Here is a 14,541-nt window from a genome sequence, read left to right on the forward strand (position 1 = left end):
GTAGCAACGTCTTCAATAGCATGCTCTTACTTCGTCTTTCCTTTTGTAAGTCACCAAATTTGGTGCTTTTTGATCCCCAGTTGCTATGGGGAACAAAGGACGAAATACAATCGATTTTTCCATTTAAGTGGTTTTTGCTTCTTCTTGTTCCTGTTCTTAACTCTTTCCCGGGTAGTTCCCAATGTTTGGCACTTTCCATACTTCGTGGGTGCAACATCAACAAATTCGCTCATGATCAAGTTACAACCTAAGATCTATGACTATATTATGTTAACTGTTCGTATTTCGTTCATTCCATCGGTATGCTCCCAGGTACCTGTAATTGTGATCCGTTTGCCAGAACTGAGGGGTCTTTCTGTGGAAACCTTCACGAACAATCGTCGTTTTTTGATGGTTTTTCCCCTTCTCACAGCTGCTCTTTCCACACCTCCGGATATCTGGTGCCAAATCGTCGCCCGTTTCCTTATTTCTTCGATAATAGAGTTGGCTATCTTTGTGGCATCGATTGTACAAGTTCGCGAAGAAGGCTGGACGAGTGGAATGAGGGGGAGCAGCTCGATCGACAAAAAAGAAGAGTAGCCCCCCTAGAACCTGGCAAAGTAATTATCAATGAATTCCCGAACAATTCTCAACCAACATCTGCGATTCATTCTCGTAAAGATTATAACACACAGAAGACTCCTTACCTTAGGAGCAGGATGAATGATACATCCGGCGAGCGCCGGTGAAGAACGCAAGCAAAGCTGGAGCTCGGGCATTGTTATATTCCATCAAGAGAAAGAAGGCAGACTAGTAAGAAGGCCGACCGCATAGAGTAGAGGGAGCGAACCCAAAAGCTCCGCTTTTCGGAGCAGACCAATCTTCCGTACCGCCCCTCTTACTCTCTCTCTCTATAAAAAAAGCCTGCGGGAAGCACGAAGAGCCACTAATGTCGTGGCGAAGGTTATACTTCAAAAAGTAAGCGAAGCTAAGGTTTCGTATATGTTATATCCTTTCGATCAAGCAACAACTTCTAGGGCAATGAAATTGTTCAAGAAGTAAAAAAAGAGCGCTAGGGAAAAATAGAAAAAGAGATAGAAAGTAGCAGAAGTGCTTCTAGATCTCTAGAAAGAAGGTAGAATTTAGAACAACACTTTATATTATATCTATTTCTTTGAAAAAAAGAATATATAGTTGAGATATAATACCTTTCATCCTAATCTCATCTACTGAAAAAGGGAGCCCTCTTGATCACCTAAAGAGATTTTTAGACAGAATTGGCATAATTATTACCGTGAAGATTGAGCTGTCAAAAGGGATTATCCTCCTTTGGGCTAGAAGAAAAAATGCAGTCCATACCATAGAAAAAAGGGAGCCGAGCCGAAGGAGCTCTCCAAAATGGAATTTGAGTGCCGCAGAAAAGCTAGCTTTTTAAACAAGACAGGGATCGCCCGCTCGGCAATGTTACCTTGGGGAGGAGACAAAACACTAAAAACAATTCAAACTCACAAAATGGAATTTTTTTATATGAACAAGATTAGTATAGAAGAGTTGGTGAACATTGTTCTGACTCATAGCTTTAAGATGACTAGCATGAATGAGCCAGCTTCAACACCGCCTAGACTCTTAATCATAGACAGACTTGCACTGACCTCAACATAAAAAAAAAGGATGAGCCTGGTTTGTATATTTGTACGCATTGGCTTAACTCACTCCTAACCTCCTTAGACACTGAAAAGAACACATAATGAAAACTGCCTAGTTAAAGCGGAACGAAAAGGAGTTTTATAAAAAAGAGTTTGAAGTCGGGACAGCATGGATACGAGACTTTTGAAGTGAAGTTTGGAATCATTGTGGTTTTCTATCTTCAGATTAACAAATGCAAAAAATCACCAAGACCTTTCAGCGATTCGACGCGCTCCCCTAAGCTAGACGCTTTACCTACCTGACCTCAGAGAGAATAGAATGAGTCGCCCTAGCCCTAGTCTTACTAAGAGTTTGAATTCCTCTGTAGGATAGTAGGGCGAATGAATTGCATTAGTGCGATTTGGCTAGCTGAATCGCCCAGCGAACAAATCGCCTCCTTGCTAAAAAGAAAAGCGGACCCGCAAAATAGCGTCTTCGATGTTGCATATAAAAAATGGTTTTTTTCAACCAGGTATCTTTTTTTTTCTTTTGGCTAAGATGCCCGTAGGTTGTACGCCAGCCATACGTAGCTTGAACTGTGATGGCCACAATGCTTAGCTATTGCCGATCCTTAAAACGCTTTTGGTTGAATGTTCACACTTGATGCACCGTCTGCACGTCCTACATTCACTCCCGGAAATTGAAACAGGAAAAGAGGAATTTGAACCCCCGGTCTGCTGTAGTCAGCCTTAACGGTTTGCTTGACTGGCGAGTCTGCCGTCTCCGCGTCTTTCCCTTTTGAGGGCTGCTCCTCAAGCCTTCGAGTGTCTATCTTCGCTTGGGCCGTCTCGCGAAGATCTTCGATCCGAACCTTCGCATCTACTCTTTTTTAGAGAATGAACCATGCCTTCGCTATTGCAAGAATATAGCGATCGAAGAGCTATCGCTCAGCTGCTTCGCGTATTACGAAAGCCGTATTGTATTGTCCGAAGGGGGATGCTGAAAGAGCGTAGGTAAGTGGTAAGCGTAGGAGGCATCCCCGAAGGACAGCGGCTGCAGTGTGGTTCCAGGAGCTTCCGTTAGATTGAGATCTACAGGGTGGCGGGGACTTCGGCTGCCTTGTTTCGGGTGAAAAGAAGAGGGTAGTAGGCTTAGTAGGGTTCGAACCTACAATATAACCGTTATGAGCGGTACGTTTCAACCAATTAAACTATAAGCCCTTATGGATCTTTACATGCAATTCTCTCACTTCGGGAAGAGCGGACGGAAAGAGAAGGCCTTTGCTCTATCTGCTTCTTTCACTTCCCAGGAATGAACAATTGGAAAATCCATTTTTTTCCAATTGTTTATAATATATAAATAAATCTTATTAAAAAAAAATGGACTAAATTAAGTAAGCGACTCAAACTGCCGGTACGCTTTCCGGCTCGCAACGACTTCAAACGGGCGGGGGCTCTCTTGCTTTGGACAAGACGGCATGGGTCTACGATAGGAAAGTTCCCTTAAGAAAGAGATGAGACTGCTAAGGAAAGACTACTGACCCAGGATGTGGCTAAGAATTTCACTAATTTATTCTTAGTTACGTGGGAAAGAAAGAAGCTTGTTCTATTTACGGAGCTAACGAACATAATCTTATTAATATCATATATGATGTTCTTTCTTATTGGAATGGAATTAAATCTTGAAAAGGGCGCTAAGATTGACTTGGTTGTAAGAGAAGAGAGAGGATGGGAATTGCTGATTCTATTCTAAGGCATTTCTTTCTGTGTGGGACGATGCCGCAAGCAGAGCCGGAAACGCGGTAAGACTTTCTAGAGATAGCCTTCCAGACTCAATCTTTTGACAGGATCTTCTTTAGCTGAACCTGAGTTCGATTAAAGCTGGCCTGCGCCTAAGAAAAAGCCGTTTTTTGACCTCTCCCGTTGTTCGAGCTACTTCGTAACCTCTCCTTCAAGGATAGAAGCTAGAAGCAGATAGCAGCCATAGGGATAGGTATTCAATCGCTTGCTTTAAAAGGTATGAGATTGCTCGCAGAGGACTAAGGTCGACAGATAGGGATAGGCCAGCAAATGCAATGAGAAAGTCTTCTTCTTTTCTTGCTCGTAAGCGCTTCCCTTTTCTTGCGGATGAATTTCTCGAATACATATTTCTTTTCTGTAAGTGAAAGGCTACAAGACCATAGAGTAGGCAGAGGATGGAAAGCAAGCGGGAATCCAATTTCTTCCTGTGAGCGATGGAATCGATTACTAAGCTTTGGAGCGAACACAAGAGCAATAAAGGTTTCGGTTTTTGAAGTCTGAGCATTGTAATTCCTGGAGTTGTTGTGACTCCTATACCTGTTTGAGGTGTTAGAGGACTTGTCTTGGAATACGTCTGATTGGATTCCATCCTCAATTCTCTACCCGATCTCTATGATAGCTTTGAAGTCGGGTAGGTATTGGGCATACATATGCTTTTGATACTCTGGCAAGAGGGTTTTCACTATCATTTCCGGTTGCCCCCCCTCCAGGGGTCTGGTTGTCATTTGGGGTGCCCTTTTCCTCCATCTGGTAATGTACTCAGAGAAGGTCTCGGTTAGGTTGCAGCTTGGTGCTTTCTAAGTAACGTTTGGTTACATCTACCTCGATGTTGTAACTATCCTTATTGTTGAACTCATTGCATATGTCCTCCCAATTTCTTGAACTTGTCATCCAGGGAGAGGAACCATCTTAAGGCAGCGCCGGTCAGTGTCCTTTGGAACAACTGAGCAAGGGTTCCGAAGGAAGCACCCAAAGGTTGCATGTTCCCGGCATACATGAGGAGATGTGTCTTAGGGCATCCCGTTCCATCGAACTTGTCCATGTCGGGCATTTGAAACTTCGGGGGTAGCCCAGCATTGGGGAACACAACCAAGGAGGATGCGCCCACAATGTCCTCATCTTTCTTAAAAGCCTTCTAGTTCTTTTCCATCTGGTCAATCCTCTCGATTAGCTTTGCTTCTATTTCTCTTTTTGTACCGGCGTGACTCGGACCGATGGATGGCTGGAATTCTCCGTCCGATCAGCAGGAAGAGGCTCAGAGCCCTCCCTAAAGAAGGATTATAGGAAGAACAGGGCGAAGCTCAATTCCCTCGATAAGCGCTATAGAAGAGCGAATAAGCCTATACGCGATAGGCGAGAGGCTTTACCGCGAGAAGAGCCCAAATGCCCCCCGCTCGTTTAGTTCTTGGAAACGAGTGTTGTCATCCAGTAAAGGATGGTAAACGTCAGGGGCAACAGGCTCTGGGGTTTGGTGCTTGGTTTACGCTTTCCTCTGAGTTTGGTACGCCGAGTGCTATTGCTTTCCCCGAAGCAGAGAAATACAATTCGAAATGAGCGCAAACATGAAACCCCTCTATTCTACCTTCCAAAATGAAATTCGCTCAATAGAAGGGCGCCCACATCCCCGCTCGCCCCTACCCACCCCTCGGGGTGGCCTCGCTCTCGCCTTTGGCTCGAGCTACTTTTGCTTTCGGGGACAGATAGCTTGCGGCCCAAGTCTACCTCCCCAAAAGCAAGCCATACGCAATTCAACCTACCAACTATGACTCCCTCTACGCGGGGGGATCCCTACCCCTAGAAAACGAGTACTTATTAATAATGCCTAGACACATAATCTAGGTTAAGAAAATTGGCCGTTCAATTCGAAGTTTTCCCTTATCCTAAATAGCTTCTTAAAAAAAAAGAGTCACTGCCACGGCCTTCGCCATCGGTTGTTAATAATAAAAAGTGATGATTCAGCGTTTCCATAGTATACTCGGCTTTGTTATTTAATATACCGTCGGCGACCAAATTGTGCTTTTCTTTTGCTCAGCCCAGAATTTATGCGGATCCAACTGAGCCATGCGATCGATAATACCTCTCTTTAACATTATTATCGCATCAACTTCAGCGTCGTTGACTTCCCTTTTAGGAGAAAAAGTAGCAAGCCGATGCGAGATTTTTTGGTGTTGAATTTCCCAAAAAGGATCCTCACATGGAGCGGGAAAGGAAAGATTAATTAAGCGGTCATCGAGATCTTTACAGAAAAGAAAAGCATTACAAAAAATGCAAAGCCATGAACAAAGGGGATTGACTGAGAAGTAGAGCTAAGCGATCTATTGAATGAAGGGCAGGAATGAATGGACTGATTGATTGCCCCAGCTCAAAAAAAAGGCAAGGGGGAAGATCAGTCTTGAATAAAAGAAGAGCTATCGTCGTGGACAGATAGACCACTTACCAGAAGAAAAAAAGAAAGGAATTCCTTGCTCTACTAGTAAAGTAGAAATGAAAGTAGATGGTCCTAGGGACCTTAAAAGAAAGCAAATTAGAAAGCATTCGAATTGACAACATGTGAGTGGCCCATAAACTCACTCTCCTGCAGCTGAAGAAATGAGGCACCTGCTGCCTGTTACGCTATTTTATCCCTCCAGCTACAACGTAGAAGTCAACCAGCTACGACGCCCTCCAGCGGACCCCCCCTTTAGATATCTATATATTAAGGGGCACACCTCGCTATACTATATTAATGAAGTGGGGGAGAACCCTAGCCACGCTCAGGCTTTGAGTGGAATAAATATGAAGCATTGAACCGATCGAGAAATAGGGAAGGCTCGAGAGACCTGCATATAGTTGGCAGGGCCAACCAATTACGCTTACCAATGAATGATATGGGTTTTCAAAATGCTTAGGCCTCCTTCGGTTCATCAAGGAAAAACCCTACCCTCCCTTTCTGTCCTTGAGGCTGGGTTAATTGAACTAATCAAAGTGTCGCGGAAGCCCCTACTACAACCTTTGTTTGCTCAGGCTTACAGGAGCTAACGTTGAAACGTCTCCCCGGATCGAGATTCGAATCTTCCGCTCTCCGCCAGCTCCTGCACAAATCTCTTCTGCCACCGCTGGTTCTATCTTTAACATGCAAGCCTTACTTGTGCAAGTAAGCAAATAGGAATTACCTTACTCTTGAAAGTTTAAAAGTAAACTACCTTTGAGTTCGGTTCCTATCTACCGTTGGTGTTAAAGGGAGCCGGCAGCTATTATTCAACTTTCATCTTTCTTTCCTTTGAATGAGGGGAATGTTTTTGCTAAAATGCTTCCTGGCTTGAAGTTGGGAGATTATCCTCTACCTTCTTTCAGGCTCACTCTAACAGTTCCTTCAGTCTGCCACTCTCTTTTTGTTATATCTGCTATTTATTGCGGAAGGGCCCCAAGCGGACCGTACCGGTCCTCTCGAACGAACCTTCCGGTCGGGTCTTAAAGAGAGCAATCATAGACCAGGGGAGAAACCAGTTACAGGATCAGGAAGGTCAGAGCTGTCGTTGATATGCAAAACAGAGTTTAAGATATCCCTATAACCAATCTCACTTTTTAGGATTGTACCTTCGCGCACTCCTTTGTTCCGCCACAGAGCATTACAAGCACAAATATCCGACAATTTATGATTTATAAGAGGTATGTAATCGCTCAATATATTTTTTTATTGAGGGCAAGTCAATCGCATTAATAAACTTTAAGTCCAGGAGCGGGAGAAGCTGTAACTGAAGCAGGAGAACGGGAAATTCCATTTCAAAGAAGATAGATGAATGGGGTCCCCGATTGACATCGTAACCATTAACGAAAGAGAAAGGGCATTTAGAATAATCTCAGAAACATGGCGATCGAATCGATTCGACCGATCAAGAACAGAGCTAGGCTAAGTCCTACCACTATTATTGCTTAAGCGCATTCATCCACAACAGAATCGACTCACTAAACAAAAGTCGAATAAAGTCCGTACGCGAAGCCCTACCCCTACGCTTGAATGAACTCCTGAAACATCCACTTCAATTGATTCTACTTCATCCCCCCCGGGCACCCCTTTCTCTCCTTACCAGCCTGGACAAGACGGATGGGATGAAGGATAGCGGACAAAGCAAGCCAGCCAACAAAGATTGATCCAGTTGTTGTTGGGGACTTTCCCGGGGATGGGAGTCCTTCATATCATATGAGGATTCACCTCTGAAACTCGAAAGAGGGTCCTACCCTACGCCCGACAACAAGAATCGCCTGAGCCAATTAGCTGTTGCCGACCGTGCTTCACTCCACCTCGCTTCCTTAATGCTTTTCAAGCACTAAGTAAGTAAACAACCTTCCCCAGAGGATTTTGCCTACTCATTGACCAGTGACTTCGGCATCGAGACACTGACTCCCAGATCAGCTAACCACTCTTTGTAAGGCAGAGCAACTTTCTGATCCCCAATGACAATCTCGTCACCAGTGGGATTGGGGGCTATGAGTTGAACTGAACTAGACCTGTAATCAAAACTGTGGACATGGGTGAACTCCTATCCTGTAGGGACTATCCCACATTGAATCGACAACAAGTATCTTTCCTTTCAAAGATTGCTGCTTGAAACGAAGTCTGACTCTTCCGGATACGCAACGCCCCCTTCTGGAGGCCTTACGACGGCTACTTTTATTGAAGAACTCGGCGTAACGACAGCTTTCGATGGCAATCCTTGATTGATTTCGGAAGGGGTGCGAAAGAGTTCAACACTACGCTCATTTCGTAGATCTACGATTTCAGGGTAAAGGATTTTTGCTTAGCTGCTTAGCGAATCCCCTTGCTTTTATGAAACTGTTAACATTATCTTTGTTTTTCTCGATGCTTTGAATAGCTATCCGGATAGCAGAAGTGCAATCATTTGCGAAAGCTCTTTCTTCGCGCTCTTTTGAATCTAAGTTCTATTCGTCCTCGGGCACTCTTCCAAAAACGATCTGATGTCTATATGCTTAACACATGAAATGGGCCTTGGCTAGAATAGCTAATAGGCGGGTAGATTGGTTGTCATACCCCTGTCTTTCCTCTTTCTTACTTCCGAGTTGGTGAGTCACTTGCTAGTGTCGACATAAGCACTTTCTCGGTTATAACTGTTAGTCCTTCTTCCAGCGTAACCATTGGATTCCCAGGAAGAGACGAAAGATATTCGCGAAGAACAGCCAAGTGGATGGAAATAGTAGAGCCAAGCCTTCTCTAAAAGAAGCAAGTGCAAGTCCCAGGAAAGCAGCTACTAGCTAATGCCAGAGGATCTTTGCTTGATTCGACTTCTGCCTTGATGTGCCTCCTCCTTTTTCAATATGAAATTCGAGATTCACTAGGTTGGTCAGTCACACAAAAAGGAGTAGCGAAGGGTTCAGTTGCATTAACTTCTGCGGATACGAGGGAGAACTCGCTATTCCTAATACTAAGACTGCGTCTCTTGCATACACTTACAAAAATGCAGATAATCTTGAATGACCGTCGGGCATTTTCAGGTGGCGAAAGCCCAATGTATTCATTTTTTCTTTGATTCCGCCCGTAGGCGCTAACAAATAAGTAAGAAGCAGGTCCGATAGTGAAGGGAGAACACTTGCTTGGTACAACTCTCATGCGGACGTCCTGCTTGATACAAGCAATCAGTAGAAAATAAGACAATAGGCAGAGGCTATTAGTCAAGCGGGGGATTCCCTTAGGAATTTAGTGAATATGATACCTTCTATTCTATTGATCTGGAATTGGGCCAATACGATTGATAGGTAAGGTAGTCGCCTTTTCAGGGAATGGGCTAGAGGCTCGAGAGACCTCTGTCCACGCGTGGACTAGACCGATTGAAAAGATTGGAAGGCCGGGTCAGGAAAAAAGACGGGTATGACTCTCCTAGAAGAATGGACGTGTAGAAGCATCTCGATTAGTTTATACCATTTGTAATTGGTAACGAAAAGGATTGTTGATGCTCTGCTTGTACACAAGAAGTCGAATCCGGCTTTTTCTTTTTATTATTAGGAGTATGCCAGGTACTGCTTTTGGATGATCATAGGCCCTCAGATAATGATTGTGTCAGTGCATGATGACCCGAAGTCTTAGTGTGGCTGACAAAGGGGCTTACAAGAATGAACTGTTGAACTAGCTCGCGCGGAAAAGATATATCTGTTAGTAACGAAGAAAGTGCTAATCTCGCAGTCAACTGTTAAGAAGCGGCGGAGAGAGGTGTAAATTATGAATCAGCAAGCCTTCCAACAAAGGATTTCGCAGTGGAGATTTGGTGATAGGCCTGCGTTGGCACATAAAATAAAGACTTTCCAACCCGACCATTCAAGGGTTGTAATAGCTAAAGCTATGCTTTTGGAAATAGACAAGATTGAAGCTCCTTGCTTGGGTTCGGTTATCATTAAATGTATAGGGCCACTTTGGGTATTGAAGTGAAGATACTTGCATAAATAGAAACTTCGGGCGTAGAAGAAAAGCCCTTTCTGATACGTCAAAAAAAGAAGCCGATTCTACGCCGTAAAGGAAGCGTGTGCCCAATTACTAACCAGGAGGTGGTGTTCATCAAGCCCTCTCTCCGGACTTAACCTAGACCTTTGTCCGGCCTAAAAACCCTTTCTATCTAAGCTGGAGTTCCATGGCTCCTCACTTAGAGAGCACCCCAACCCCATTTCCGTTCGGGTGATAAAATAATAGAATATTCACCGACATATCCGATTTAGATAAACTGCGCCGGGTAGAAGACTCAAGGGCCGTAAGGCTCAAGTCTCGCTAGAGACGCAGGGTTTGATAGTATAGACGCCGGGAAGAAGAAGGCAGTAACTTCTCTGTATTCTATGTAGCGTAGCTATTCCTTAGTAGCTATTCCTTAACCTGCTTGATGGATCGGAGGATATCGCCACTTTTCGTTTACGGATTTTGCTTTGTATTTCCGATCTTAAATTTCGTAAGAGAAGAAAGCGAAGATTGGTTCTAGTTCTACTTTTCTCAATTTCATTGATGAAGTATTTTTTGCATTCGTGGCTTGAACAAGAAAGCGGTGGAGCCAAAGAGCACCTCAGTAGCGCTCCGAAACGGGGCCGGGGAGCCGGTTAACCCGCCGCCTACGATCACCACGAATGCTATTTGGATGAAAGAGAGACAGTGGGGTATTTAGACTCAAGTAGAGTATCTACGCCGGAAGAGAAAGTCTTTTTTCAACAAAAGTAAAGGAGGGGATGAATAGCAGATGATTGAGCTACACCCATTTCATAGCCCTCCATTGGGCATTGTCTCATTGATAGCAGAGATAGCCGGCAAAGAAGGAAAAAGAAGTTTCCATCTCAAGTGAAAGTGATCGCAAATTCGTGTTCCGGGGTTTTCAATTTATAGACTACTAGCAGAGGTCTTCATATATAAGAAAGTTCAGTACTCAATAGCTCAGTGCAAAAGTAATGGAGCTTCCGACATCAGACGGTTGAGGCTTGGGTGGAGATGGCAGGACTGAACTTATTCAAACATCAGTCCTTACCATCCAGGCGTAGAGTACCCGAGATTAGTTAGGAAGCGCGTACCCTAAAGAAAAGAAATTCTCATATCATGTTCACAAGGAAAGTCAATTTTCTACTTCATAGTTTAACGGGTCTCACCGCAATGTTTCTAGCCCATGGTTTTGGATCGCAAGGGAAGTCGATTGTCATCACTAGTCCAAATTTAATTTGTGGGGGAATAGTCCTTTTATGTGTTGTTCTCTTGTATCGTCTCTACTCTTTTCGCTTATATATTTTATTTGGGAAAAGAGTAGTTTTTATCATTTACTTTATGATTGGACTTATAGGTGGACTTTATATGTATTTTCTACGAGTATCCTTTTCATCCAACTTGATTATGGTCTTCGCGCAATTCTTCTCATTCTTTGGTGTCTTAGGTGTTCTAGGGCAGCCACTTCCTCTGCCTTCCCCCCCTAACTCGCCAGGGGAGGATTATTCTACCATGATGGCGGAAAATCCAAATCTAGAGTCCCTCTTTTCTGAAGGGGAGGCTTCTGCCCAAGCCCCTGTGGCTGCCCCTGCCCAAGCCCCGGAGCATTTGCCGGCTAGTTCGGGGGGAGTGCCCGGGGGGTCCAGTACACCACCGGGACCCTTGGGGGATCCTTCTTTTGTTCCTGACGATGCCGATGGGCGGCCAGGTGGTCCATCAGGGGAGGAAAGACTACGGAAGAGGCCCCGGCACGGGCCCGAAACTCCATTTCCGGAAGATTTCGCCTGCTCTCCAAGGGCCCGAGCCCTAAAGGGGGAAATCGTTTCATTGATGAAAGACATTCTCCGGGAGCAGGGGACCCCCGTGGGGGATCCTCACAATATGGAGAGGGCAGTCGACTCCTATTTTGAAGGGGCTGAGGAAGAAAAGAGGTTATATTTTCTAAAAAGGGGGCTAGAAGAGGGGCGGGAGAAAACCCGAATCTATTCAAAACTATGCAGGGAGCTCGAGAAGGAACGTCTCTCTTAGATTCTCTGGTGGAAATACGGGAAAACTCCATTCAATTCTCGATGGAAACGGAGTTTTGCGAATTCTCCCCGGAACTAGAAGATCATTTTGAGATCTTCGAACATATTCGAGGGTTCAATGTAACTATTGTCACTTCAGCCAACACACAAGATGAGACTTTACTACCGTGGAGCGGCTTTTTGCAAAAAGATGAGGGTCAGTAAGATGCCGGAAAATCGAAATATACGAGATCACAAACGTGGATTGCTCGCAGCTAAAACAAAAAAGACGTTAGAAAGCTTTTTGTAAAGATCCCGATACCGGTTTTTCCGGCTCCGTGACCGAAAAAACCTAACATACTAGTAACAGACCGAAAAGGTTTGTGAGGTTCCTGCTAGAGTGACTCTCACTCTAGTGGGGAGAAGGCAGGTGGGAACGAGCGGAGCGAGAGCAAGTTCCAGTGGCGGGCTGTCTTCATGGTTCCCAGATCATGGTATAGAACTCGATGTAGCCCTTTTGATGCGGTGCTTTCTCGATCAACTATCTGACTTTAATGAAGAAAGACAGCTCAACGAAGTGTTTTCAGCTTTGTTTTAGCCGCTGGACACGCTACTCTTTTTAGTGATTCGCGTGTCCAGCTACATCCGATCGTTCACTCCGTGTAACTAGAACACGGATACGCTCGGAAGCCTAGACGAGCTGGCTTCCTTCGCTCCCTAGCGGAGTACTTCGTGATAGTATGGAGCTTGGGGTAAAGCGTAAGGGTTCTTCTTCCTTAAGTATTAGTAGAGTACTCTCCTGTGTGTTTCACGGATACTAAACGATATCCTTGGGGACATCGCTTAGAGGTAATGGGGGCGGGCATATCCACCTGGACATGCCCTTACCCTCGAAGGAAGGAAGGAAAAGTTTAAGGGCATGTTCATATCGTTCTAAGGCAAAGGGAAGGTGGGTCTTTATAGGGTATCAGACTGATAATTTGCTCATACTGATGGTTCGTTAGGCTACTGCTGTCTCTGGTTGGTTATGCTACTGCTGTGTCTGGTCAGTCTATTACGATCTAGCATTGGCCCCAACAAATTGTCTAGCCACAGCGAATGAATCAAGCTGGGAAGTAAGGGATCGGAGCTGCTAGCACTGAGTGGTTTGTCTGAAAATAGGAGATGATTCAATATCAACCTATATCAACTGAACACCCCATAATAGATAGACAATAATAAAATCTGAATGATGATTTAGATTAATACCTTCTTGAGATTTTATTACATCTACTCTAAAGGGTATCAGAATTGATATATGTACTTTTTTCTTGCTTTTCCCCCATAATGCAAGCATGTAAGCATGTAAACAACCTTAATGCTTTGCTTTAACTAAGTAAGTAAACTACCTTTTGTACGATATCAGAAATGACCTATGACCCGAAAGAAAAAAGATGTTAAAAACTTCCCTTTAGGAATAGGCAGTTAAGTCATACCAGACATGAAATCCTCAGCCTCGAATGAAAGATATGAGGAATTTCATTGCCTCTGCCATGAAAATGATATGACTCGCTATAAGCCCTTTTTAAGCCTGACACGGCACGAGAGACACACCAGTGGGCCATGAACCCGTACATATACATCGTTTCAAAATTCAACACAAGCTCGACGAGTTAGCCCACATATTTTTGACAAATTTATAAAATAAAATATAGTCTGTAATTTATTAAGCAACTTCCTGGAATAACATAACCCAACACAGTACGACATGCGAACAACTTTGATTGATCTCAATTTATAAAAGCTTGGCAATAGTTCGGTACAACATGACTATTTCTTGGCCCACTAGAGCGCGTGACACGCTACTACGACACATGAGCCTACAACACGTGCCCGTTTTAAGAAGGAATGGTCATTATAAAAGAATGATTTTTTTTACGAAATATTAAAGAATAATCTATTTATTTATACATACATACATAAAGTGAGAAGTGTATGTTCTTGTGTGAATAATTTTTAACCCTTTTGCCCCATGATATGAAATTACCTTTCAGCACCTGAGTTATTCCCAATTGCTTGCCATCTTTCAAAGCCTTTTCGATTTTTCTCACCATCACTCATTGCTTCCATTAGTTCCATGGCAACGGTGTCGAGCATGTCTATATACACGATTTTACTGAAAGGATTTTGGCCCCAAGCTTTTCGTGGCCTCAAAAGCTCTACACAATATAAATTTCAACACAGTATAATGACTTGTCATAAATTTGCTCTTGGTATTTTTTATGGATTTGAGTATTACATTATTGGTCTTGTTTGTGTAGTGATTCTATTATGACTTTCGATACTATTTTATATACTTTACTTTTATCAATGTCGATTACTTATCCTACCTTTGTTTCAAAATACATGTATCATTTTAATTTTTGTAATATTACAGACACCACGTTAACCTCAATATATGCTTTATGCATAGTGCTACTTGTTAGGATCTTACCGATGAACCGTATAGTTTTTGGATACCATTTTTTTAAAAAATAATTATACTTACTTTTTTTTTTATTTTTTTGAGAACAATAATCATACTTACTGGTAACTAACGACTTTATTGGTAAAAATTATATGTTAACATATATGCCAATTAAATTAGGGCATTTATTTTGAAGGAAAGGGAGAACATAAGTAATATATACTATTCACTTTGCAATCACTAGAA

Source organism: Chenopodium album, chromosome 1, assembly GCF_948465745.1.
Source record: "Chenopodium album chromosome 1, dcCheAlbu1.1, whole genome shotgun sequence".
Classification (NCBI taxonomy): domain Eukaryota; kingdom Viridiplantae; phylum Streptophyta; class Magnoliopsida; order Caryophyllales; family Amaranthaceae; genus Chenopodium; species Chenopodium album.